Below are 27,078 nucleotides of genomic sequence, written 5' to 3' on the forward strand. Positions count from 1 at the left end.
AATGGATTAGGAGACGCCTCCGTTAATCCGGCTTAACCCGCCGAAGAGGGGGCCTGCTGCTTGACTAAAAATTATTTCGCTGCTCGAAAAAAAAAAAAAAAAAAAACGCCGCGGGCAGCGGTTGTATGCGCTTTGCCGGATGCGCAACGCTCCGTCCGCCTTGAACAAGCTTGTATGCATTGGACTAACATTTTTTGAAGCGCGGCAGGTTTAGTGCAGGTCCTATCATATGGTCCTGCAAGACTTCCCTGTCCGCCACAAGCTAGCCAATAATTCAAGAACATAACGACGGCAGCGTAGTCAAACAGTGTAAAATAGAATGTATATAATATTTCTAAGAACACCGTTGTCTTCACTGCTTGGCTTTCAAATTCTTAGCGCTGCCAATAATCGTAATCAAACTATTTTTATGATTGAAGACAACTCGTCGTGCATCGACCCCAAGATTACGCTTACGTGAAACATGATTCGGCGCGGGAGCGGCTCGAGTCACCGTAAACATTTTTTATTTTCAACGTGGATTTTGCTTTTTTTAGTTTAGCTGAGGCACCACTGGCAGAACACGAATCGCATACTTGGAAGGTATATACCGTCTGAAAACTCATATAGCTGGTTCAGTGAATGCAATACTATCGCATTCGTTGAAGCTTGATTTGTTGATTCGAACTTCAACAAATCACACGCACCCATTCTCCCTATTCCTGTTTACCCAGTCATAGTCGTTCCCTCACGATGCAATACGAGTACAAGTAACTGCAGTTTATGCATTGTTGACGTTAATTGGACAGCCGTGATCACACGGTTTTTAGAAGCGCTATAGAACGAGCACAAGCGTCGAATTCCGGTACACTGATTCATTTCTGTCTCACCGCCGTGACGCCACACGAGAAAAGCGATTTCGTTCTGTCTGTGAAATTAGGAACACAAAAATCAAGCTATAATCCCGGCAATAAAACAAAGCGAAATGGATCTCTGCAGCTAATACCCAACCGTTTGCGAGGTGACTAGGCGAAAGCATATATTACCTCCGTGCCTTTACCCTCTGCACACTGCCAGAGAGAGTCATACAAACTCCATGGAGCTATTGTCAACACGATTGCGTTTGCAAGCCTCTAGTTTGACTCGGCTGGGATTCGTCCCTTTCATAGCTCTCTATGAAACGAGAAAGGTAGATACTTTTCTACATTGGGTGGGTTTGCCCGGGGCCTCCAGTTATTTACGGCCAAAATCACACTGGAGGCGCTTCAGCAATGTTCACTCTGGTCGACACACGTGCACACTAAAAATGCCTGTCGTCTGCCTTCCCAAAAGATACTTGAAGAGCCATTCATAGAGACCGACGGATAACGAGGCCGAAATTATGCTTATACCTCAAAAAAATTATAACACAAATTTGGCCTCGTCATTCCCAAACTGGTTGCCGGACGAAATTCTCTATGCGTATTGTAAGCCAGGGTTGGTAATAGTAACATAAGATACGTACGGCAGAATTCCCTGCCATAAATAAAATGATTTGGCTAACGTTAAAGTAGCGCGAAATAGGTGCAAAGAGTTTTGCAAAAGGGAGCGTAAACCGAAAAAAAGGGGAAAAAAAAAAAGACAGAAGAAAAGGAGAAGTAATAATAATAAAAAAAATCTCTGGCGACGTGGCAAAAAAAAAAATTCTGTTCATGTGATTTTTATTGTCACGTGACCGAACAAAAAAAATAAACGAAATAAAAAAAGAACACGAGAAAAAATCATCCCCTGCCCGGTTTCGAAGCTAGGCCCTCTTGATCGTGAAACTAGCGCGCTATTCGTTGCGCCTAGTTGCGCCGACATAACTTTTTTTTTCTTTCTTTATTGCAAGTTGCGCCAACATAACTCTGCCTGTAATGCTCGCGCATTTTCACATCATAGGAGAGAGCTTAGGTGCCTTCGTAGTTTTTCATGTATGTGTTATATTTATTTGTGGCAAGAGTTCACGTTCCAGAATGCTTTTAGAGTTTTGGAGCAAAACGAGTTTTCTTCATCCGAGTCACCTTCTAGAGCCAGTAGACCGCACTGGGTCGTCCAGATAATCAAGCAGCTATTTTCAAATTCTCTGACGTGCCCGTCCTCGCATCCGAGGTCGCCGTTTGACAAGCTTATCTTCCACCTGGTAGCCGGAACCACAACGGCAGCTTTGTTCCGTCCCCACCCCCTCTCGAGAGGATGGCCTCGCCCCGAGGCTAATCCCCTTCTCTAGACGCCCTTTCCACCCAACGCTGGCCCTTTCCCTCCCCGTCTCCAGCTTCGGGACAGAAGGTTCTTCCCTGCAGAACGTCCCGTTTGTACAGCGGCCTTTAAGCTCGCTCTTTAAAACACATCCAAGCCTAAGCAGACAGCAAAACATATTCAGGAATTATAGTACAGATACCACGATATACACCCTTTTTAGGGTTCTAAGCGACTGCAGTATGTGGTACGAGCTCAGAGGACGTTAAGCCGAGAAACGCAGTGTCCTCTGGGATTTGAAGCAGATTGCTTAGCGAAACGTCGAATGCCAATTTAAGGCTACTAGATGGTTTATTTTTAAGTTGTTCCTATCACAATCGACTATGACCGTTACTCCTACTTGTCTGGAATGTTTACGTCTTCTCTTTGATGATGTTTGACAAGGAACAACGTTTTAAGATTGTTACAAGTTGAGGCTAGTAAAAAAGGTTTTGACCGAAATAATTCTTAGTCTCGGGGCATCATTATATGTAGGAATATATCATAAGAAATGCACTCAAGAAAACTTTAGTAGATGAGAGCCTTCGAAAATGAGATTTTTTTCGAATGAAATGGGAAAAACTGTTATCATAAACGTTACTTATTAAATTCCCTCCGGAATCTTTAAGTGCCTACAGTAAGTCAGGCAAGAAAGTCATGTAAGTCATGCTTATAAACAGAGAAATTTGTCATCAGCTACCATGTTGACATACCCTTTCCAGATATATAAATTTTCCTGGTTAGTCAAGTGCACCAGGCAAGGTCACACATGATGCACGAGATTTAGACTTCCACTTGCATGATTCACCAACGTCTTCAAATTTCAATGGTCTTTGGAATGCCCACAGGACATGAAAGCATACACTTCAGTTTACAAGCAGGATTATTTCTCCAAGGTGCTGGTGTCTGCCCGATAAAACCAGTTCGTGGCCATTGCGCACGCTATGGCCCAGATGAAAAGCGCTACTGACAAGGTGTAATTCCAGTGGACCAGTGCACAGGGCTTGTTGCCCACGGTGATCTGGATGGAGCTGTCAGGTTCGTGCGCGGGGGAGCCGAAGTTGTCGCCCTCCAGGGTAAGGAGCGTGCCTCCGGAGCTGGGACCCTTGGTCGGGGACACCTGCGGAGACAGATACGGCGATTTGAGAACCTTCATCTGGACTATAGATTCGTTGAGGCATCAAGGATTTCGATCAAGTTGAGGAGTAGCCCTTTGTATACCAACCACATTGAACGCTATCAAAGGTTTTTTTTTACATCCCTTATGAGGTTACCGCAGGATCTCAATTCCCCAAAGACATTTTAAATAAAATATAATTAAAACAAAAATCGCGAAGGATTATTTATACGAATAGGAACATAATTGCCTTTTCCAGGACGATGGGACAGCGCTGCAGGTCGAGGGCTGTACTGGGAGTGCACTCGCCAAAGTGGGCGCACTTAGAGCCGCACCAGACGCACACCAGCGGGTCTCGAGTGCGGTTCATACACACCGAGCAGCTCTCGTAGATAGAACACGAGCCCACCGGAAAACGCACCACCTGAAAAAAGTGCGCCACTCGGTTTAAAAATCGTTTGTGATGACGAAATTCGCCAAACAAATCCTTCCAGCACCATTTTGGCCGCAGATTCAGAGTGCATTTCTTGAAGACCGGCCACCAAAGTTTTCCGTAAATTGCCAGTTATTTGATGTATGTATTTTCGGTTGAATATGCATATTATCTTAGTGATATAACATACACAGTCCATATCAGTGGATGTTTCTTTTCTTGAGGCCATAAGTGACTGCAACAAAGAGCAACGTTTGGGGCAATTTGGAGCAATTGCGGTGGCCTAAAAAGGGCTGAGAGCAGTCATTCGTAGATTATTTTTGAAACCGTGGCGTCGTTGTCGAATGGCTCGCGGGGAGACACGCTTTTGGAGCCCGAACCGGAACCCGTATCCGTTTCAAACTAAGACCGGCTACTCTCCGTGTTTAAAACGGGGTACAGTACTTTTTATATTTATATATATGCATATACTTTTATAAAAAATTTAGCACCATTATCGACAACCATGAATACGGAAAAAGAAAGTCGTTTTCGCTCTTTTTTATGTTCTTTCTTACCCAAAATAACTTACACATTGTTTATTCTCCAAGAGTAAGGCTAGAGGCTCGAACCAGATGTCAAAGTTTCAGAACTAACCGCTATCGTATTATTAATTTTAAGTGATTTATTTTTCAATATGAAAATGGCAATTGATGGAGCTCTCGAACACATAATGCTGAATGGCAGCAAACGAAGAACAGGCTCCATTTTTCCATAAAAAGTTTCAAAAAAGAAAAAGGCTTATAGCTTTTGAATAAGACAATGGTTAGTTCTGAAACTTTGGCACCTGGTTTGAACCGTTCGCACTACACGTGAACGGAGGCTCAACGTTGGGCAATGCGTCGTCTATTTTTAATGGAAAAAAAAAGAACATCCTTACAAATAGTGCTTGGGGAACCCGCTTTGTGTCAAATAAAACACCTTAAATCTTTAGGAAAATAACGATAAAAAATATTTGAATGGAGTGCACCGATATACCTTCTTGCCCGTCAGAAAATATGCGAAGTTTCCGTCCGGATTCACGGCTGTGGACTTCTCGATGGCCGTTACGATGCCCCCGCTCAGGTTGGTGGAATACAGCAAGGTCGAGGCCGACCCTTCCAGCTTATTCTGAAAACAGACCGCGGAGCAGATCTGACAAATCGAGCATCGGTTTATCTTCGATGCAGCACGGCCCAAGCATTAAACCACCTGTAGAACACGGGGCAAGCACTCACCCAAAATTTGATATCGATCGTTATTGGGTACCCAGGAACAACCTTGCGGTAGTGATTCTGGCAAATATTAATAAAAATAATATTAAGAATAATAATAAAGATGTTTATTGCATCTAGCACAAAAAAGGTTGCGTAACGGACGCATCAAAGCCAGCATGAGGCTTGTGCGTTGCTACCCTAAACTAACAGTTGAACGTAGCAACTTGGAACCCGAATGCGAACTGAAGCTCACTTATATTCAGATGTGACATGTCATTAGGATGTCACGGATATCTTGCGCTACAGTTTGACACACAAACACACACACATACATAAATCTGTATGCAAAGGGAAACAAGCAAGAAAAGAACAAGAATGAAAGCTTTGTTGACAATGCAAATTTATGCGTTAAGCATAGAAGGAAAAGGTGACTATGCTAAACACAAATACACAGCATCCAGTTCAAAGGTGAAGTGCCACAAGCCCAAGGCTGCGTAAATGGAACCTACATTAAGCAAAGAAAAACATAAAAAAAATGTGCAGGTCCTACAACGATGCCCAACCGAAGATCTTGGCAGAAAGTGATACTTCTCAAAACTTTTTTAACTGCTCGCAATGAAGTCAGAGACAGAAGCTCAGGTGGCAGTTAAAAAAAATCTGGGGAACATCATGTGCTCACGTACTTTCGCCATAGCGAGTATGAACGCGGGGAATTTGAAAAAGCTCTAAGTGACGCAAGACACGAGAGGATGAGCTTACTATTTTATATGCGTTGCTCCAAAAATGCCGCAATGTAACACACAGTATGAACGTATAGCGTTTGACAGTCAGGGAGTAAAATAAGATCGAAAACGGTGGTGTCCTCAGGCACTTTATCTTGTAAGAAATAATATTAATAATAATAATAATAATATTAAAAATAATACCGAGAAAGAGAGAAAGAAAGAGGGAAACGGGTCTAGCAAAGCCAGCAGAGCAGTTCCCTAGACCAGATCCGTATATAAAGAGAGTTTGGTCAATAAGAGAGCCAGGGCGTGCACCAGACGCAGATAGATAAGGCTTGATATGCTCTCTTGACCAACAAGAAGCCGAAAATAATCACCTAGCGGTGGTAGCGAAAAACAGGTTTAATACGCACGCTGAGAGATAAATGTAGCAACTCTCGATTGTTGAAAATATGGTGCACATGATAGTTTGATTATGGCCATGCGAAAAGATGTAAGAAACAAATGTGCTGCTCGAACTCTGTTTTGCTAGGACGGAGTCTGACCTCTTCAATGGTAGATTCCCGATTTCGGAGCCTGTCACATTATATATATATATATACGGCTCCACCCTAGACTTCATAGTTGAAACAAGTTTCCCCACATGCATGAAGTTTCACCAAACGTGTGAAAAAACGTTCATTATGTTTTCTTTTCTTTTTGTAGTCTTTAATATGTATGTTTCTTTTTCGCAAGAGACGATGCGATTGCCACGGAGACGCCTATGCGCAAAGTGGGGCAGTCTATATGGGGAAGCGAGAACATGGATGGGAGCGTATGGCGACGCTGTTTTATAGAGTGTTACAAATAATTACTGTGTGCACCGTTACTTCTTCGTAAGGAATACTTGTTGATGAACAGCTGAGGGTCCTTGGCAAAGCTCAGGAAGAACTCCCGGTTTGTCTTCAGCTGGTTGTTTGTCTCCACCGTCTCGTGGATCTTGTTGTCCAGGGCCTGTATCTCCCGCTGGTTGGCAGTGGACAGGGTTAAGTTTTTAATCTGGGACTTAGAGGGTCATCCACTTCGACGTTAATATCGTAGCACGCAGTATCTGATGGTACGCGCGAACAAGATCTACTTTGAAAGACATCATTGCACCACCGAGAATTGACGCAGCATCATGGATGTGGGGTGCCGCGCACGCCGAAGCAGCACAGAGTTGGCCAAGGATTGGCCAATGGCTGACAATGGCCCTTTGGCCAGTGCCCAGACATTGGCCAGAGACTGGCCTTTCTCTGGACCCACTGCCCACTGGCCACAAGACCATTCCCAGCCATTGGCCATTGCTTGGCCAAAACCCGTGCTGCTTGGCGTGGATAGCGATCAGGGGTGGTCGCTTGATAAAGGGCGCGATAATCCGCGCAGGGCCGGGCGTCAGTCGCCAGGTGTTGATTTCGGAACCATATGTAGCGGTAAAGCCCACGAGCTAGAAGTTGGACGTATTATACCCAATTCGAGCATATGGTCGAAGGCTTGTTTGGCGGTCCGGAATTTTTCTGGAGGAAGCCTTCGGGGTCGTGAATAAACGGGGTGTCCTGTTGTTTCGATGTGATTTTGGACGTTGTGTTTGACTTGGCTTGTGAAAGTACAAGAACGTACTAGGGAAGGGAATTCTTGCATGATATCAATGTAGAGAGAATCTAGCGGGACGAGCAGTGGAGTCACTCCAATTGATTGCAGCTTCGTGCGAGTCCCTGATACCGAAAGGAGCGTAGTGGCATCAATGAGATGACGGCTACAGATGTCCACAAGAGGTTGTAGTGTTGCAGAAAATCTGCTCCGAGGATTGGATGCTGGATATCTGCGATAGGTAAAGATTCAGCACAAAACTTGACGCGATCCTAGGTTGATCGTGAGAGTGCGGACTCCGTAGATGTGAATGACCGTGCCTTAAAGCGCCTTAAAGAGACCATGAAGGCAATTTAATTTTTTTTAAGAAGGCGTTTCGGAAGCATTGGGGTTTTGGCATGCCACACAATTTTTTCTAGAACGTTGTGACTCTTATTTCTGTACCTGCAAATAAATTTGCAAAACCGAAACAAACATTCAGATTTCTTTCCTTTTTCGCCACTGGAAAGAGAAGTGACGTCAGGGAGCACTGTCGGCATCGGTAGGATTTAGTGCACACTCAGTGTTGTTCCCGTGGTTCGCTCAGGTGCACGGCGGTCTGTGAAGAAAATCTGGAAGAAATGGACGACAACGCCGCACTCGCAAACGAGTTTGAGCTCCCGTTCAGCGACCTCACGCCGACTGAACGGGAAATGCTGCTAAGGACGCAGAACTCTGGATTGGCGCTTTACGAGGGCGCCCCAGACCTACCGCCAACTCCTCGGTCGCCGCCTCAGAGCGACTCCCCGCCCCACTTTTACCCAGACTCCGGCTGACGTGAAGGTGCTGCTCAAAGTCTTCTGGTCGGAAATGCAACGAACAAATCCTGAGACCGCTGTCCTCAGCTCTAAGCAGGACGACGGCGCGCAACCAAATGCTGCGCACTGCTGCATCAGTCGGCAGTTTATGCAAACTAACGTCGCCCGATCGACCGCACGTCCTTAGTCGACCTTTCGCGCAACCTACTACTGCACATAAACGCGGCATGATTGGTGATTTACTAGAATGGAAAGTTGGGCGAGTTCCTAGAGCTTTTGTCTATGTATCTAAAATCCACGTTTATCGATTGGCAGGACAACGTTTATGTACAAAAGTCAGGTGTATGTATAGGTTCAAGAGTGGCCCCTATGCTGAGCAGTAGTTTTCTAGGTAAAGTTGATAGGGCCCTTGAGCACAGGCTGGCGAACAACACCAAAAAGGTTGTCAGATATGTAGATGATTACCTGGTTTTCGTAGAAAAAAACAATTTTAGTAGAACAATGAGTGAAGTGTTAAAGACGTTCGCGGAGGAAGGGTTAGGACTCCGCTTCACTTCCGAGACTCCTAAGGAGCACAAAATCCAGTTTTTAGACATCCTAGTTGACGTGAAAGAAGATCATGTATGTTGGATGCACCACCCCAGATCCACGAAGAAACTACTAGACTATCGTTCAGCACACTCAAAGCTCGTAGAAAACGGTATTGCATATTCCTGCTTACAGTCAGCGTTGACAAAAACCTGTTTTCATAAGATGAAAGAAAGCTTCTCAGTACAGGTCGCTAGACTAAGAGACTCTAATTTTCCCGACTCAATTATTACTTCAGCCTGCGATAAGGTGACTCGGTATATCAAGATTGATTCCAGTAAACCTGAAAAAGAAAAAGCCAAGATAGACAAAAAGAATGTCGCCGTTATTCCTTACATCCATCGTCTTTCACACGGGTTAAAGGGAGTCGGTTCGAGGTATGGGGTCAATGTAATTTTTTCAGCGCGTAACAAACTGAGCAGAATTATAAACGTGGTTAACAAGCGTGCTGACAGGAAAAGTAAGCCAGAACTGTTTGGATGTCGCGTCAAGCATGGCATAAAGTTCGTGTCCTGTGCACAGGGGACCGTTTATGAAATACCTTTCTCATGCGGTCACTCATATATAGGTCAGACGGGTCGTTGCCTCAACATTCGTCTACGCGAACACCACAGTTCATTAAAAGGTAACGCGTACTCCCATTTAGCTGTCCACTGCCGTGATTGTGGATGTGAGCCAAAATTTAGTGACACAAAAGTGCTGTTTAAACACAAAGATCAGCTATCGAGGGAGCTAGTAGAAGCTTATCATATAGCAAAACGAAAACCCGGGTGCGTGAGCCAACCATCCATTAACCTAGTGGACAGTGAGGTAATTTTTTTGGACATGAGTTGACCTGAGAATTGAAGATTGAAGATCCAAGAAAGAAGAAAAGAGGAAGACGCGATGACTTTTATACCTGTGCTGGTGTATTTTAATGTACTCGTGTGTTTTAATTTGATTTGTTGCGTGCTTAATGGCGAATGACTGGAAGAGGAAAAAGAAGAAGCCGACCTCGCGTGAATTTCTATGTATATGTTCTGAATAGACAGTTGATAGTCAGCGCCTCGTCCTGTGTGTTCCTCCTTCTTGTCCGTGTGGTATTCGCGCCGTTTCTTAAAATGATTGGTGAGACACCAGTTCGCAAAGCGAACACGACACGACGCACGAAACCAAAACCAAAAGTCCGCCGCCCCCGGCGCTCGTACCTTTTTCTTTTTTTTGTCCATGGTTGCTCGATGCTTGTTACGCGCCCGGGGTAGCAGTGCGGGGTGCGTTCAACCAGTGACAAACGGAGGGATCGCTTCAGGTTATGCTTTTGTACACGGTATGAAACCTATTAATTCCCAACTACAACTTCAAAAGATTATCCAACCGTTAAAAAAAAAAAAAAAAAACTTTTCATCAGATCTCACCAACGAAATCGTTTGAACCAATCGCCAGACGAGGAGCCCGTTGTCGTCACGCTTCGACGGCGCACTTTAGTTCACCTTTCTGCCGCCGCCTTGGTGGGGTCTCAGGCATCGTTCCCGGCGCTATCTGGCGCTATTATTACCGCGCCTGTTTGCTCGATTGGTGCGGCACCCAAACTTCTGTTCGGGCTAGAACTTGGTCAACAGCATCTGGGACGTGCCTGACATTCATTTCAATCGTCGAATAAAACTTCGAAACTGCCTTCATGGTCCCTTTAAGTTGCGAGGGTTGCTGATTACGACAATCTTGAGCTGTTGGAGGCAATACTGACACCTCGGCGTCGGTGTTAACTAGGAAACGAATTTTTGTGTCCTTATCTGGGAGAAAAACAGGCAAAGACGACGTTGCAACCGGCCAGGCGTACTCGTCGTCACTAGTAGCTGGCGTTGCTGTTTCCCGGCGCCGTTCAACTGCATTTCCGGGCGCGGGTGCCCAATGTGCGGTGATACCAACATTGTTGGTTAGCAGCGATGTAGGACCTGCTACGTCAGCGGGCTGGCGAGTTGTTTCGACGTTGTGATGGCGATCGTGAAGGGCGAAGAGCAACCACCATTTTTGTCAACTCATCCATGCGTCGCTCCATGGCGGTGCAGAAATCTGAGGGCTGTTGTCGAGATCGAGTTGTTTCGTAAACTTCCGGGCGGCGTGTCGTTGATATGTCGATAATGCGATCCGCCACCTTTGCGAGGTCATGCAGGGTTGCGCTCTCTGCTGACGCGAGCATCATACGGACGTCGTTGAGTAGACGCTGCAAAACAATTGTTGCAGAAGTGAGTCCTCAATGGTGGCGTTTCCCAACAAGCGCCTCATCCGACGCAATAACTGAGAGGGTGTTTTGTCTCCCAGCTCTTCTGTAGTCAGGAGTTGTTGTAGCCGTCGCTGTTCGGATAGGCTGGGGCGTCGAACTAGTTCTGCCTTGAGGATGTCGTAGGGTGTTAGCGTGGGTGATGCTAGGATAATATCGCGCACCTCCGCTGCATCTGCTGATGTCAACGCGCTTACAACGTGATGGAACCGCGACTGCTGGTCTGTGATGCGTCGCAAGGCAAATTGTGACTCTATTTTCGCAAACCACAATTGCGGATCTGCGAGCCAGAATGGCGGAAGGCGGACGGCGAGGGCCGCGACTTGGGACTGTTGCGCTGCAGAAGAGACATCCGTTGCCGTCGCTGCTCACCTTGGTGTTCTGTCGGGACGTCCGGGTCACCACTTATATCAATCAGTATTTATATATACATTATTTACATATCATTGTAAAGACCTTCGAAAACCTAGCGGCTCAAACTTGCTCGCGAACTTTCTCTCCCTGTCGTCCTTTTCTTTCTTGCCGTTCAAGAACTGCCGCGTGCCGCCTCGGTGGCTCCCACGCGAGAGCGCCGGCCTACGGATCCCCAGGTGGCGGGTTCGAATCCCGACCGAGGTGCCCGCAATATGACGAAGGCTTATTGCGGAGGAGGCGCCGTGTAACCGAGCTTTCGGTTGCATGTCAAAAAATCCCCAGGTGGTCGAAATTAATCCTCAGTCCTCCGCTGGGGCGTGCCAGATGCCCGTCGTAGGTTTGGCACGTAAAACCCCCAAATTTGACTTCTTTAGAACTGGCGCGATGACCGCTACCCACTCCTTGAAATGTTTAGCAACAATATTGAAGAACAATATTGGTGCGAAAGCAGAACTATATTTGTAACATCGTTCACGGTTGAGTTGGTCACTCAACTCCTTGACGTTTTCAGATAAGTCTCCGAGAATTAGGGTCGTTATTTTGAGAAATAAAATCGCAAATACGGCACATTGCGCAAGAGCGCTCTGTATAGAAGATTTTTTTTCTCCGTATCTATAAAGGCTAAGCTCTTCAATCTTTGCCAGTGTGTTGCTCTGTATATTGTTTGTGCATGAAATGCCGTTGTCTTCGTTAGCGGCAGATATTTACGAGAATTCCTCACCGACGGGCATTCAACTAAAAATGAATTGCTTTGAAAATCATTAAAAAAAGCATTCTTTAATTTTCTTTAAAATCTCCGATATTAACATTTATAATATGTACTAACAGAATCTGCAAATACATAATGCAATATTTGTGTGGCTTTGAAGTTATAAAGCAAGAAATAGGGCCAAATTGGCGATAACGTGGTTCCCATAAATGTGGAGTGCACATACCCATTCGTCACAATTTTTATATTATTAAAAAGCGTACAAATACTACGTGGTGGTCAGGAAAATACAAACTGACAGCACAGAGGTGGACGGTAGTTTTGAAGGGAAAATTTTTAATACATTTTCGTACAAGTGACCCAAAATGCCCAAGGCCCGAGAGCGATCGTGTGCGCCACCCTGTAACATGCTTCGCGGTGCCTGTTCCACCAGCTGGCCACCCAGTGACATGCTTCGCGGTGCCTGTTTCAACAGCCGGTGTGTAGCGTTTCCGTCTACGCGACGCAAAGGAAGCAACCGGAGTGACTTTGCAAACAGATCAGCCTACAACCTTGGCGGTAACTTGATATAGGAGGTAGGGCGCGGCAGAATCTGAACCCGCGCCGCCTGTGAGCGCCAATAGTTCCGCCGCCGTAAAAAGCCGCACAACGCAAAAAAAAAAAAAAAAAAGAATACCGAAAAAAAAAAAGAATTTCAATTGAATGAGATTATCTTTAACTTTATTTATATGACAACGGTTTAGAAAATTGTGGAATCCAGTTTGGGTATGCTCATGTGACCTACGTCAGTGATGGTGCAGCAAGCCACTTTAAAGCGGGGTGCAACAATTTTATGTTTTAGAAAATTTGCATCTCGTAATTTTTACGTTGTTTATCGTGTCCCGGACGATAGAAAAAAACACCTCCTTCATTAAAAATTTCGCGATTCCGCTGTATAATCCCAAAGCAAAAGCCGAGCTGTTTCCCCCACCCGCAGCCGCAAGTGGCAGCCAAAGGAACGATGGCGAGAAGATCACGTGACCTCGCTCGGCTCTAAGCTGCAGCATAGCGCCCGCTATTGTCATCAGAGAGACAGAGAGAAAGCGTCCTCCGAGATAGCACACGGGAACCTACACGGCACTCCGAATGAGTGACCCTGGAGACTGGGAGTGAGTTGAGGGGTGCCCGAAATGCCAATATTTATCTTCTTTTTTTTTTTTATGCAACAACTAGGACACGCAGGCGAAATCTGCTTTCTGTTCTTTACTTCAGAAGTGTCAGAGGGCAACTTCCACAAATTTTTCACCGAAGTCCGGAAATCGTTGCACCCCCCCCCCCCCCCCCTTTAAGAAGAAACGCTTATGGTCAAGAGGTCCAACGAGTCAAGAGGTCAAATAGCCACGTGACAGCCGAGTCAAGAGGTCCAACGAGTCAAAAGGTCCAATTCGAGTCAAGAGGTCGAACGCGTCAAGAGGTCGAACGCGTCAAAAGGTCCAATTTGTGTCAAGAGGTCTAACGCATCAAGAGGTCCATCGAGTCAAGAGGTCCAACGCGTCAAGAGGTCCAATGCGTCAAGAGGTCCAACGCGTCAAGAGGTCCATCGAGCCTTATTTTTATCTTCTCTGTTTATAGTGATATTGCTAGTAATGGGGACGGGGGGGACTGCTTGTGACGGTTTCTGACTGTTTGAACTATTTGAATTATTTTGGGCAATGCAAGTACTACATAGCCATTGGATACAAGTAGACAGATACTATTTACCACAAGGTATATGTATTTGAGTGCTAAATAGTGTATAGTGCCTGGTGACATAATTTGAACTTGTAGAACCTAATATCAGTGTTCCAGTCTCTCTGTTCTAGGACTCAGTTATGCCATTTCTATGGAAGTGTCTCTTAAAATCCCGAGATATAAACAACAAATTTCCTCAGCCATCTCGCGTTTAGCCTTCCCTTTCATGTATCTCAGTATTTGTAATCGTAAATACTTCCTTGGGTAACTTTGTCCAGTCCCGGGTTCTCGTATGTTCTTTTAAAACTATGATGCACTACTATTTTATGCTTTAGTTTTTATTCACTGAGTTCACCGAATTACTAAAGAGGTAAATAACACAACATAAAAAGAAGCTCAAATATCATTGGAGGGCGTCTTTAAACGAGCCCAGATTATGCCACTTGGCGTCCAATAGAGTGTTGCAAATGAAATGTCTTCTTGAAACGTTGTGACCGGTGCGAGTTATAGCGGGTTAATTTGGGCCGATGGCTTACTCAAAAGCATGGAGCAGCCACAAATATTTATGCTAGCTATATGTAACTCCTTTACTGCTCTTTATTTTTGAAAATGCGGTGAAATAAATCATGAAACTCAACGTTTCATAATTAAGCACTCTTGACACGAATTACCGAACACTTGTCTGTCAATATCATTTATTTTTAGTTAAAATTACGCGATGTGTTAGTCGGTTGGAATTGTAAGATGGTGGGTTAGTTGCTTAATACTTTTTGAGAAAATTGGATTATAAAGACTGAAGTCTATTGAAGAATTGTTCGTGTCGGAAAACACGTCGATCTTTGAAACCTATAGATCTAGTGTGTCCAATGCTATAGTTAAAATAGGCCACGGCGAACGGAAAAAATGAGTAACTTTACACGCCATCTGCACCAGGCCAAACTGTCTCATCAAGCTCCTCGAAGACCAAAGACTTCAAAATATCAATGAAGCTATTTTGACGGGACGTGCACAAATTATATCAATTACTACAACTTTTAAAAATGATGGCACAGAAATTTAAAAAAAAAAAAAAAACTATGTTCATTTATCCTGACGACAAACGCCGTAATAGGGCTTTATTGTGATGGTAGACGTCGAAATAGCAAATAAATATGGACATATCTTTCGTATGTGACGGAAGATGTGTTCAAAATGGTTTTACAATTGGTTCGAACCCGGATGTCGAAATAGTCACTTCTTAAAAAAAAAAAAAAAAGAAAAAAGGCTTCTCAAATTCTGAAATTTTAAGAACTTTCCGGTTGCGTGTTCGATATTCGAGGTGGAGAGCAACACGGGAGATGCAGATTTACGACTTTGCGGTCAGGGGTTGAAGAGCGAAGTCACACAGGTCCCCGACAAACGAATGTTGCCATAAGCTTGACAGTTTATAACAACAATGATTTCTGGTGTTTACAAATCCAGTGCCCAGCATGTGATCTCCAGAGCCCAGCGCGCGCGTATCTGTCGCTTTAGAAACCAAGCAAATCATGGGTTATACGCACGAGCACTGATTACATCACCGGCCAGAAACGATTCATCAAAGCCGTGTTCGTGAGATTACCCCTGCCGTGTGGAAGTCTTCACAGCACAACTTTTGGCTCTTTTTTTGACATTTTTCTTCTCCGCCTTTATTGTCAGCATCTCTGTTGTCTGATTTCTTAATGCGTAAGCCTTACCTGGCTCAGTCAGCGAAAAAGCCGTCGGCAAAATCCGTAGTCAAAATCCGTGACTTGTCCAACACAATCCAACATAATACAAAAAAAAAAAAAACTCTGGTTGCGTGATATCTTTGGTCACGTGATCTCGCTGGTCACGTGATTTTTCTGATCACGAGACCTATCTGGTCATGTGACCAAACAAAAAAAAAAGGTCTGTGGTCACTTTGACAAAAAAAAAAAGACTCTGGTCACGTGACCTCCCTGGTTACGTGATTACGAAACCATTCTCGGCCTGCTTTCGAACCTAGGCCCTCTTGATCGCGCAACTAGCAGGCTATCCGTTGCGGCAGCACAACTCGGGAAAAGCTAGTGCTCGCGCATTCTCACATCGTAAGAGAAAGCTTAGGTGCCCTCATAATTTTTGTTTCTCATTTTTTTCCTGTACTTATTTCACACCCCTTGTCTGTACATATTACACACCAAGAGATGCAACGAGTCAAGCTATCCAATATTGGATCTCTTGACGCGTTGGACCTCTTGACACATCGAGGCACGAGTCAAGGAATCCAATATGGGTCAAGAGGTCCAACGCGTCAAGGGGTCCAACGAGTCAAGAGATCCACGGCGAGTCAAGAGGTCCAACGCGTCAGGAGGTCCAACGCGTCAAGAGGTCCAATATTGGACCTCTTGACTCGGTGGACCTCTCGACGCCTTAGACCTCTTGACTCGGAATCAAGAAGAAATACCAACTACACGAGCTGCAAAGCAACAAGTACGCGTCAGCGAAGTGGATTTTTTCCGCAACTGTACATGGCAAGAGTGCCTACAATGGAATCGGGCGTCGTGTCAAGCACCAGGCAACGTTGTACAACCTCCGACGGCCCACCACGTCGGTTATCAAGTCGGCCTCAGAGATGGTTGCCCCACTGAACACTAAACTGTCGAACAGGAAACTAATCCACCTCCCAAAAGCTGACGTCAAAGCGATCGGGGAGATGAAAGCAAAGGAGTGGGACTCCGTTTCTCTTGTGCGTGGAATTGAGTCCTGTCACTTGTGGCAGTGCATGCGGTCCGACATTTCGCAACCGCAGCTGTTTTAGCAAGAACATTAGAAGCAGAAAAGATATATATTTGAAAGTAAAGTCTCCTATGGCTGGCAATAAGCAGATCGAGGTCGTGAGCCTGCGGTACCATTGTGAAGAAACGAACGGTGATCACTACAGGCAAGACCGGAAAAATATTCTCCTCCTCGGAGTGCCCAGGAGAGCGCCGTGACCGACTCAGGTCACCCTCCGGCAGAAAGAATGCGCGCTACAAGCGCCGAATGTGCGCACAGGACCTTGATTCATTAAACTCGTTTCAATTGCACCCCTTTAAACAAGTGTTCTTTCTTATCACAAACTACGCCTGGTCGACAGCAGCCTTGTTTCCGTACAAAGGGTAGGCTCCGAAATTTCCTGATCCAAGAAATCTGTGGCTAAATTGTTTTCTTGTGCATGCTTCAAACTCACCTGTAATCTTTTGTGTGAATTCTTTTTTTCCCGAACTTCTGTCACAGTGTTTTCTCCTCACAGACTTTCTACATTTTTCGACCACTTTCTTGCCCTTATTTGAAATCGGCAACGTCCTATCTTTCTCTACTCCCGTTGCGGCAATTCTGTATGTTTAGCGCTCTGTAAATTAAAAAATACAGAAGTATGGCAAAGGAAATTTGAAGGGCCTGATAGGATAAATTATGAGTCTTGATCTGTGAAAAGTAGAAAGAAAATTAAGATGACCTTTATTGTAAGCTGATTTTCCAATTATTACAAAATTGGTAACCTGTGTACATTTCAGCGTATTTTTTTTTTAGAAAGGTTATCGTTTTCAATTTCAATGACAATTTATCCGAATATGAAACAAGCGCGTCCAAATCATGTTGAGAAATTTGAATTTCCAGTCTTTTAAGATTCGGATCTGTAAAGCTCTGAATTGCTTAGTAATCGAAAATACATGTTTACCCCCTTTTATTTTATGTGCAGTCTCTGCACAAAAAAAAAAAAATATAAAACCTAAGGCGGCAACAGTTTTTCTTTTTATAAATATCCAAAGGGACGGTTTAACGCAAGTCGCAAAAATCTTCACGTATACCGATAGCGACTTTGTGATTTTCGTTCCTCAAAGGAAATTTTATTTACCAAAAAAAAAAAAGTTCGAATATGTTTTTGCAGTTGCACAAGTAAAATATATCTTTTGCTAAACAAAAAAAAAATGCCGACCAGACATGGTCGTTCGATCTTACCTGTAAACACCCTAATACAGGTCATCTCAGTCGATCGAAATTGATTTATTTTTTCGCAGTTTTTTTTTTCTTTCTTTTTTTTGGCGTTGTGTGGCCCTCCACGGCGGCGGATCTATTGTCGCTCACAGGCGGCGCACGTTCAGATTCTGCCGCACCCTACCTCCTATATCAAGTTACCGCCAAGGTTGTAGGATGATCTGTTTGCAAAGTGGCTCCGGTTCCTTCCTTTATGTCGCGTTGACGGAAATGCTACACGCCAGCTGTTGAAATAGGCACCGCGAAGCATGTTACTGGGTGGCGAGCTGTTGGAACAGGCACCGCGAAGCATGTTACTTTGTGGCAAGCTGTTGGAATAGGCACCGCGAAGCATGTTACTGGGTGGCAAGCTGTTGGAACAGGCACCGCGAAGCATGTTACTGGGTGGCGAGCTGTTGGAACAGGCACCGCGAAGCATGTTACTGGGTGGCGAGCTGTTGGAGCAGGCACCGCGAAGCATGTTAATGGGTGACGAGCTGTTGGAACAGGCACCGCGAAGCATGTTACTGGGTGGCGAGCTGTTGGAACAGGCACCGCGAAGCATGTTACTGGGTGGCGAGCTGTTGGAACAGGCACCGCGAAGCATGTTACTGGGTGGCGAGCTGTTGGAACAGGCACCGCGAAGCATGTTACTGGGTGGCGAGCTGTTGGAACAGGCACCGCGAAGCATGTTACTGGGTGGCGAGCTGTTGGAACAGGCACCGCGAAGCATGTTACTGGGTGGCGAGCTGTTGGAACAGGCACCGCGAAGCATGTTACTGGGTGGCGAGCTGTTGGATCAGGCACCGCGAATCATGTTAATGGGTGGCGAGCTGTTGGAACAGGCACCGCGAAGCATGTTACTGGGTGGCGAGCTGTTGGAACAGGCACCGCGAAGCATGTTACTGGGTGGCGCCTCTCGATCGCTCTCGGGCCTTGGGCATTTTTCGGTCAGTTGCAAGAATATGTGTTAGGAGTTCCCCTTCAAAACTAACGTCCACCTCTGTGCTGTAAATTTGTCTTTTTCTCACCGGCCCGTGGCATTTTTACGGTTTTTAATTATAATGAAACTGTAAAAAATGTGGTATGTCCACGCCCCATTTATGGCAACCCCGTTAGCGCCAATTTGGCCCTATTTCTCGCTTTATACCTTCAAAGCCAGAAAAATATTGTATTATGTTTTTGCAGATTCTGTTAGCACATATTATTAATGTTAATATCGGAGAGTATCGGTAAAAATAAATTTGGCCTTTTCTTTTAAATGATTTTCAAAGTAATGCCTTTCAGTCAAATGCCCCTGTGTGAGCAATTCTCGTAAATTTATTCCGTCAACCCGGAAAACAATATTTCACACACAGATGAACTATATATAGGAAAACACACTGGCAACGTTTGAGGACCTTAGATTTTTTTACATACGGAGAAACATATACTTAATCGAGAGCGTTATTGCTCAATGTGCAGCACTTGCGATTTTTTTTTTGTAAAAATAACGACCCTAGTACTCGGTGGTTAATACTTTGTTGTCAATCCTTCTTATACCTAATCTGTCAGTAAATATTTCTTGACCCTAAGCTGGAACAGTTTTTGGGGGGAAGCCGCCCGAAATGCCACCATCGCGCGATACGCAAAACGCGCACGTAACTGAAACAAAATTTTTTTCTTCTAAGAAACAAGGATTTTTTTTATTCTTCATGGCATGGAGCCAGCAAAACATATTTGTTTCATCAAAATTAAAAATAGTCACCGTACATGGTTGTTCAATCTTTTCTGAAAACGCCCTCGTTTCAAATGATCAGTAAAAAAGGTGCACCGGTAGCCTTTCGGGGTGGCAATTGAATTAGCGTGTTCAATAGAAAAAAAAATATTGAATCAGCGTGTCGTCAAGTGTGCATTGTGCGTGTGTGTCATCTGTGTTCTAATTCCTTGTCTATGTTAAATGTATATTATGTGTGCAGATGTGAAATAACCGCTGTTCAAATGTGATTGTAATGATCGTGGAAAAGGGCTACCTTTTTTCCATGATAACATATTTTTTTACAAACTTTTGTATTTGACGCTGACATGCGCCACCTTGGGCTATAAAGGCGAAATTTAGTAATAAATAAAGTAAGGGCGCAACATTCTGTTCCAGTGGCATAAATGCAAGGGTGCAGAAGTCAGTCCTCTGTGTCCAACTTTGAGGGACTGACGAAAGGGGCGCAAACATTACTCCCCTCCCCATTAGTCCAGGAGTAATGGTTGTGGCAGCGCATTCCCCTTTAGGACTAAGTTGCGATCCCTTTTTTCTTAGAGTGTAGATCCACCACTGTTTCCACGACTTACGTTTTATGAGACCTACAGGTACGAAGGTGGAATCTGACATTATATTATGCACAAACACACAATCAGAGCTTGGGTTAAGATCCACAAAGAAAACTGTTTTTTCTCCGTGAGATTCTTTCCACGTGTATTATAATAAAAATGTGAGGTTGTGTCCGGGACCGCAGGAGCACCTGTCAGGCGACTTGCATCGCCTTTAACACCAAGGTTTCCTAACGTCTCCCCTTGGAAAAAATAAAAATTGAAATTAACATTAAATGGGTGATCTTTCGTCAAGTAAGCTTTGGATGCCCTGGACTCCTTGGTGCAGAAAAACTTGAGCAAGCTGGATCATGACCAACTTTGTTTGAGACCCTGTCTTTCGTTCGGCCCTTTAGCTCGCTACACTCGGGGTCTTAACAGGTACAGGCACCGCTGAAGGACGTTCAAGTTGGTTTAGGTACCTTGTACAGGAAGCCCTTGTTGTCCCCAATCCAGGCGACGTCGCTCATATTTTGTCGCAGGACGGTCACCGACGTGACCAGCCTGTCCTGAAGGTGCACCACCCGGGTTCCGGACAGGAACGTCTTCCCTTCGATGTAGGAGTTCATGCCGGGCGTGCATAAGTCCTCCTTATCCACTGGATCCTAGTAAAGAAGTACGATATTAAGTCTGTTCAATTGTTCACTGCAGTGCCAGTGCGTAACTCGACGACGAAGTCAGCCGTGACCCAGCTGAATATCCATGAAAAGAACGACGCGTGTCACGGCATTCGGTAAAGCATTTAAAAAGGGGCCTTCTGAGAGGGTAGAAGGGTCCTAGTAAATGATGAAGCTCAAAATACTTACTATTAGCTGGAGAAAGGCGAGGTGCGCTCGCACAACAAGCATCACGTTCTTATGATCTCTGCGCTGATACATCGCATCTTTCAAGTCTCCCCTTGGTCCTCCCTGTTTTAGTAACTGCGTTCACGCGCTTCGTAATTCGTACTTCGGCGTCCTTATTGATAAATGTCGAAATCCCGTTGACTGAGGAGCGATAAGAAGATGCTCGGCTGCAGTGTTGTAACCCTTTCCATCCTTCTTTTTTTTTCTTTTCTTTTTCTTTTTTAAATTTTAGTTTGCTTACACGAGAGAAAAAATCTTTGAACTTACGTAGCGCGTACAGTCCTGGGGTGTGCCGGGCTCGTGGAAAAGATGCGACACCTGGGACGTCGGCTTGGCGGCATTGCAGTCGTCGATGGCTTGGCGAAAGGCCTCCTCGACGTCCTGCATCCTGAAAGAGCAGACGGCCGAGCCGGCGCTGGCGTCGTTCTCCTGCATCCGGCCCCCGAAGGGCTTGCCGAAGGCCACGAGTAGCAGTCGGTCGCCCCCTTGGGACTGCGGTCCGGCGGACGCCGCCTGGGCGATCGGGAACCTGGACTTTCCCCTGCCACAGCGGACGGGCAGCTCGGTGTACGTCAGGAAGGTAGGGTCATCCCAGCAGACACGCACAATTCGTGTCTCAAACAGTTCCAGAGCCAGGCCGGCGTTCTGCACCGTGACGAAGTAGGCGAAGTCTTTGTGGCTCGTTCCGTAAACGTAGCGCACCTTGTAGGATTTCTTCAGCGTCCGGTCCACATCGACGAAGGAGGCCGAGGAAGCGTCCGACGAGTGCAGCTTGAAGGAGCCGTTCGAGTTCAGGTCGCGTGCCGACACCGAGAATGGGTGGTAGTCGAGCGGGCGGCCGTCGTAGGTAGATGCGGCGAACAAGGTGGCCCCCAGGAAGAATGCCACCGTGCTGACACGAGAGGCAACGTAGTTGACGTGCGATTTTTTATCCATTGCTCTCGAAGGGGTTAGGTTTCTCCGTACATGATGGAACGAGCAGATGCCCTGCCAGATGGTCCCACAAGTGAGCACAAGGGGATATGCAGGACCAAACTGCAGGAGTACCTGGTTGTCATTGTCCGTTAAAGTTCTGCCCCGAGGGCACTCCAAAGGGTCCGGGAGGCACTGGGGATTATCAGGACGAGGTCCTGTGAACTCCTTGGCCTCCAGATCAAGATCTGAGGACAGCTTGTAGAGGACGTTGCGGCCACCCACCACGACCACGCCGCCGTCGATGCTGAGGTAAATGACGTTCTGCAGCGGTCCGTCCTCCACCAGGAACTCGACGATATCGGTGGCAGAGTGAACGCTCGCCAGGAGGACCAAAACCCCTACACAGGCCGTGCATCGCTGTGTTCCGTCCATGGCTGTCAGGGCCAATCCCAGGTTGGACCTGGGGTAGACCAGTAAGTATCTCGAAAACAGCCTTGAATCTGCATGGCTAGAACTCATCAAACTCAAAAATATGTGTTTTTGAAACAATTAGCGATTTTCATTCTATGTTTTTAAACCTACTTTCACGGCTTCGTATTTATACTTCGTCTCTCTTTAGCATGGACTAACTTCGAAGGCAGTCCCAATAGTCTGACAAGGTGAGAACGGTAGGGAGCAGCTTCAGTTGGCCCCCCTCCAGCGCGAGCCTAATACCCTTGACAAACCTTCGGTGTTCGTGCACCTCGAGCACGCGCGTGCAGTAAAAGCACGACGGAAGGCATGAGGTGAGTGCTGGAGTCCAGGCGTTCGAAAGACATGCCCTGCTGTTCTGACGTTGTAAGTGATGTAGTGACTTTAATGACCATATTAAAAGTCAACTAGTAAAGAAAAGCCAAATTACCATTTGAAAGTCGAGAAACTACCTTGACTCGCTTCGTCCTCAATGATGCTATGCGGAGAAGCGATAATATGTCTTATATGAGCCGTTTTTACGGATGTTGTTTTAGCAACTGCACCGAATTATTATTAGTTGTACCAGTGGCTTCTAGGGAGAGACATCGTCCACAAACTTCGAAACACTGTTTTCCCTTTGACAGACTCCCGAGGAGAAGATGGAATACTTGGAATCTTAATAAGGTGCTGGGGTGGTCACCGGCCAAATGATTACCTTCAATATGTAGACTTTATAAGGCTCTGGAGCAGTCAATGGGACTTTGATTCAGGGGTTAAGTGCTTCATCATCATGGTGTTTGTGTTCATTTCTAATGTGCAGTTGTGGGATGTATGTAGTTGTGCCTTCAAATACCACAGGGACACCATTTACTTACAAAATAAAAAAATCGCGTTTTTTTTACGTTATTTTGTTGCAGCCAATTTTGAAGAGAGTGGAAAGCCATAGTAATCTTCCACGGCTTTGTTGAATGAATAGCTAAGCTGTAAATATATTTTTTTTATCCTCTGTAGCTTTTCAGCTGAAAAGCTGTAGCATTTCAATCGAAAAGCTACAGAAAAAGCATCCCGGAGGAGTCAAAAATTCTATTGACATTCCTATTACAAAATGGGCCAATATTCAAAAGAAAGACAACGGAAAGGCTAGAGAAGGGCAGTTGAAAAGTTATTGACATTTTAGATCTTGTGATGACTTTTTTCAACAGCCTTTCAACAGAAAAACATCACATTTTTTTGCGAGGGTTCCCTTCCTACCTTGGTATGGACTAACTTCGAAGTCTGTGCAAGCGCGAGCGGCTAGGCTTGACTGCCTTGGCTGAAGCACTCGCTGCACAAACGCTCGTGCAGCCGCCGAGGCTTCCTCCAAAGCAACTAGCTCGCGCTTTAGCATGCGCGGCTAACAATAGTCCATGCTAAAGTTAGAGAAATTGTAGAGTGGAAACGCCGTGAATATCTGCATCGCTCAAGAAGGCTAGCGAGCGAACTTGCCGCTACAACTTTCTGTTCCAGCCTCTCGGTGGTGTCCGTTCACTCCGCTGGAGTCGCCAATACCGGCTGCCAGCCGAAAGAATCAAACAGAACTTTTACCACCACGAAAAAATAAACTAAGCCTCACGGAGGGTCAGACGATTGTAGCTGTGGTGATTGGGATGATGGCAGATTTCCTTAGCTTTGCAGTGAGAAACTCCCTTTCGTTCATGGCAAGTCATCTCCATATATGCAGGGACCGCGCTGTCCGCCACTCTTTAGTTGAGAATTCACAAATATCGTGCATAGTTAGAGCAGCTGCGATTGTTTGTCCCGTGTGGAGTAGCAAGGCCATGAACATACATGCGCATATTTCCGCGGAAATGTACTGTTCACTGCAATTTTTTTGTGACCGACGCTGACAAATTTTCAATGTTTTATTAACTTTGCATTGTCAGCCTTGATACATCAGTCGCAATGTTGAAGGACAATGCCAGATGTATACAGCACTTTTGGAAGCGCTGTGTTTATAGGCGCATGCAATGACGATCCATTTTTGAGAAATTAGAAAAACAAAAACAATACCAGCCGATCTGGCAATGGGGCATTTCACTGATATTGATGTATGCTATTGTCAGTTCTTGTTAGTAAACACAAATCAAGGCATTAGCTGCATCGCGCTCTTCCGCATCGCGCGCGTCACTGTTAACTTTCAGAAACAACCTACTTACACTCTAAAAAAAAGGGGGTGTAGTCGTTACACCCCTTGTCACATATACGACACCCCAAAACTTTAGTTTGATGTACAGCACACTGACGTTGTACCGGCGCTACCAAATGTCACAAGCGGCTTGATAGCCGAGTTGTACAACTCATTAAAACAGTTAATGTAAGTGTGACTGACTGCAAAAAAGTTACCGGGGTTTTCTTCTTTATTTCTCGCTTGCGCAATCACTCTCCTTCGCCTTAATTTTTATATCAGTATTATTACTTGACAATAAATAATATTATAATACCGAGTAATAGTATTTCGTATAAATCGCAATAAACTGCGACAACGGTGCACTGTTACGTAGAAGTTTTATAATGCTTATTACCCGTCGTCTAACAATTTTATTGACTATTATAAGTAGTTAAATTTCAGAAGCTTGTCGGAATTCACCGTCTTGAGAATACCCCACTTACACGGCCACCATGGAAATTCCTTTGCAATCGGCGAATCGGCCCGCACTCTTGGGTCTTAACCGCACGCCATGCGCGGAGGGCCGCGAACTGATTCGCCGCCGAGAATAGACCCTTTCCGAAATTAATCACCTAAGTGTACATCGTCCATACATGCTAATGGCTGCCATGTTGTAGCTGATAAAGGAAGAATTCGAAGACAGGCATCGACATGGAGCCTGAGGGAGAGAAAAGGAGAAAGGGCAGCGGGATTTTTCCTGTTTCCATTGAGCGGTTAGGAAGGAGCGAAAGACCCGGATGGACGCTTTGGGCGCATCTGTTCTTCCAAGTTCAGTTGTTTTCTTCGCGGTTTCCTCTATTTTATTTAACATCCAGATATTTTTACAGCTAGTTGAATCAATGATGAAGACCCGTGGTCATCGGGACATCATTGTTTGATTATAGGCTGCACGATTACTAATCGAAAGGGCAGAATATTACCGGAAGACATCTGTAACAACGAGTGTTGTTACAGATGTCTTCCTTTGCGACTGCGGCTGCAATGTCTCCAAGCTCCATCACTTTCGAAATGACCGAAACCTCTGGCGGCTGTGGGTTGCGTCTGTAAACCGAAAAGATCTTTCCCCGACGGCATCCTCGCGAGAGTGCGCGAAATATTTCGTGAATAGAGCTCGCACCCAACTTATAGCGGTTACGTCGATCAACATGGGCTTCGTTCGCAAGAAGGGTGCAAGTTTTCTCGCGATAATCGCTGTTTCAGGTTGTAACTTTTTGTAACTTAATTTATCTTAATGGTGATATCTTGCAGTGGCGGCATGGACTCTATTTTATTATCTAGAAAATTTTGTTTAAGGCTCATGTCCGCAGCCCGGTGTGGCAGGAAATTGTCCAAAAAGTAGTTCTATTGGTTTTCCTTTATCGCGATCTCCTACGCGATGGCAGATAGCCGTACACTTACGTTGACCGTCACAGCGCGACTGGGTTTTTCTTATTTTGCAAATTACTACTTAACGTAGCTGGAAAGAAAACTTCACTTTTTATTGCCGGAGCTAGTGGATCAATGATTCCGAATCACGGAATCATTGATCCACTAGCTCCGGCAATGGGCCCATCTTGACCTTGCTGTTTTCATGCAAGCCTCACCGGTGTACTCCCCCGACAAACGTCACCAATCTGAAGGCCAACAAATTATGGCGCATGATTCACTGAGGCCAGTCTACTTAATCATCGGGGCCTCTCTCCCCATCCGCAAGCAATCCACGGCCGTGTGACGTCCATGAAAGTCAGACTGCCGAAACTGGCCTGTTGACTGACTCCACACGTTTTGGCGAAATCGCCTCCGGCCTCAATTATTACCGTAAATAAACCGAGTTGCTCTGGATTTCGTGGAGCCACTTTTCGTGCCACACAAACTCAGTTTCTCCGCCAGATTTAGCAAGAAAATTGACGTCCCGTGACCTCAATTCATATTCAGGTTCCCGCTAAATTTAGTGGGAAAAATGACATCTCACGACTGTGTCACGTGACCTATATACAAATTCGGCTTCCACGCTAGATTTATTGGGGAAATTGACATCACATTATCTCGACGAAAGTTAAGTTTCTCCGCTAAATTTATCGGGGAAATTGTCATCATGTGACCTAATCTCACGTTATTCTAATGCGTTGTACATATGCAACCCCTAGCAATTTGTCATACAATTTCTTTTTTGGTAACGGAGTAACGTGTTCATTATGTTTTCAAGACAGTAATGTGTAGCGTACTTACGTTACTCATTTCGAGTAGCGTACTCATTACATCTTCTTCCTGAGACTTCTAAAAATTTACACCTCAATATTTTCGTGTTTCTAGGCGCCAAGTTATGAATTCTCTCGCTCATCACACACACCTTCAAAATCAGAACCGTAAAAACAATAAGGCGATTATGTTAAATCCCTGCGTGGACATAACGATTTCTTCTTCTTTTTTTCTTTTTTTTTTTTTAACATGGCACATTTGCGTAGCTGCAACTTCAAAACGGTAGAGCGTTTTAATCAGACTTGTTCGTACTTCGA

The 27,078-nt window shown here is 45.2% G+C and overlaps 1 pseudogene; it reads right to left on the reverse strand.

The window, feature by feature from the left end:
- Nucleotides 1–22,356, reverse strand: part of LOC115316982 — a 34,196-nt pseudogene extending 11,840 nt beyond the window's left edge.
- Between the last annotated feature and the right edge of the window lie 4,722 nt (nucleotides 22,357–27,078).

The sequence above is a fragment of the Ixodes scapularis genome, unplaced genomic scaffold (assembly GCF_016920785.2).
Source record: "Ixodes scapularis isolate PalLabHiFi unplaced genomic scaffold, ASM1692078v2 PGA_scaffold2__306_contigs__length_199485367, whole genome shotgun sequence".
NCBI lineage: Eukaryota > Metazoa > Arthropoda > Arachnida > Ixodida > Ixodidae > Ixodes > Ixodes scapularis.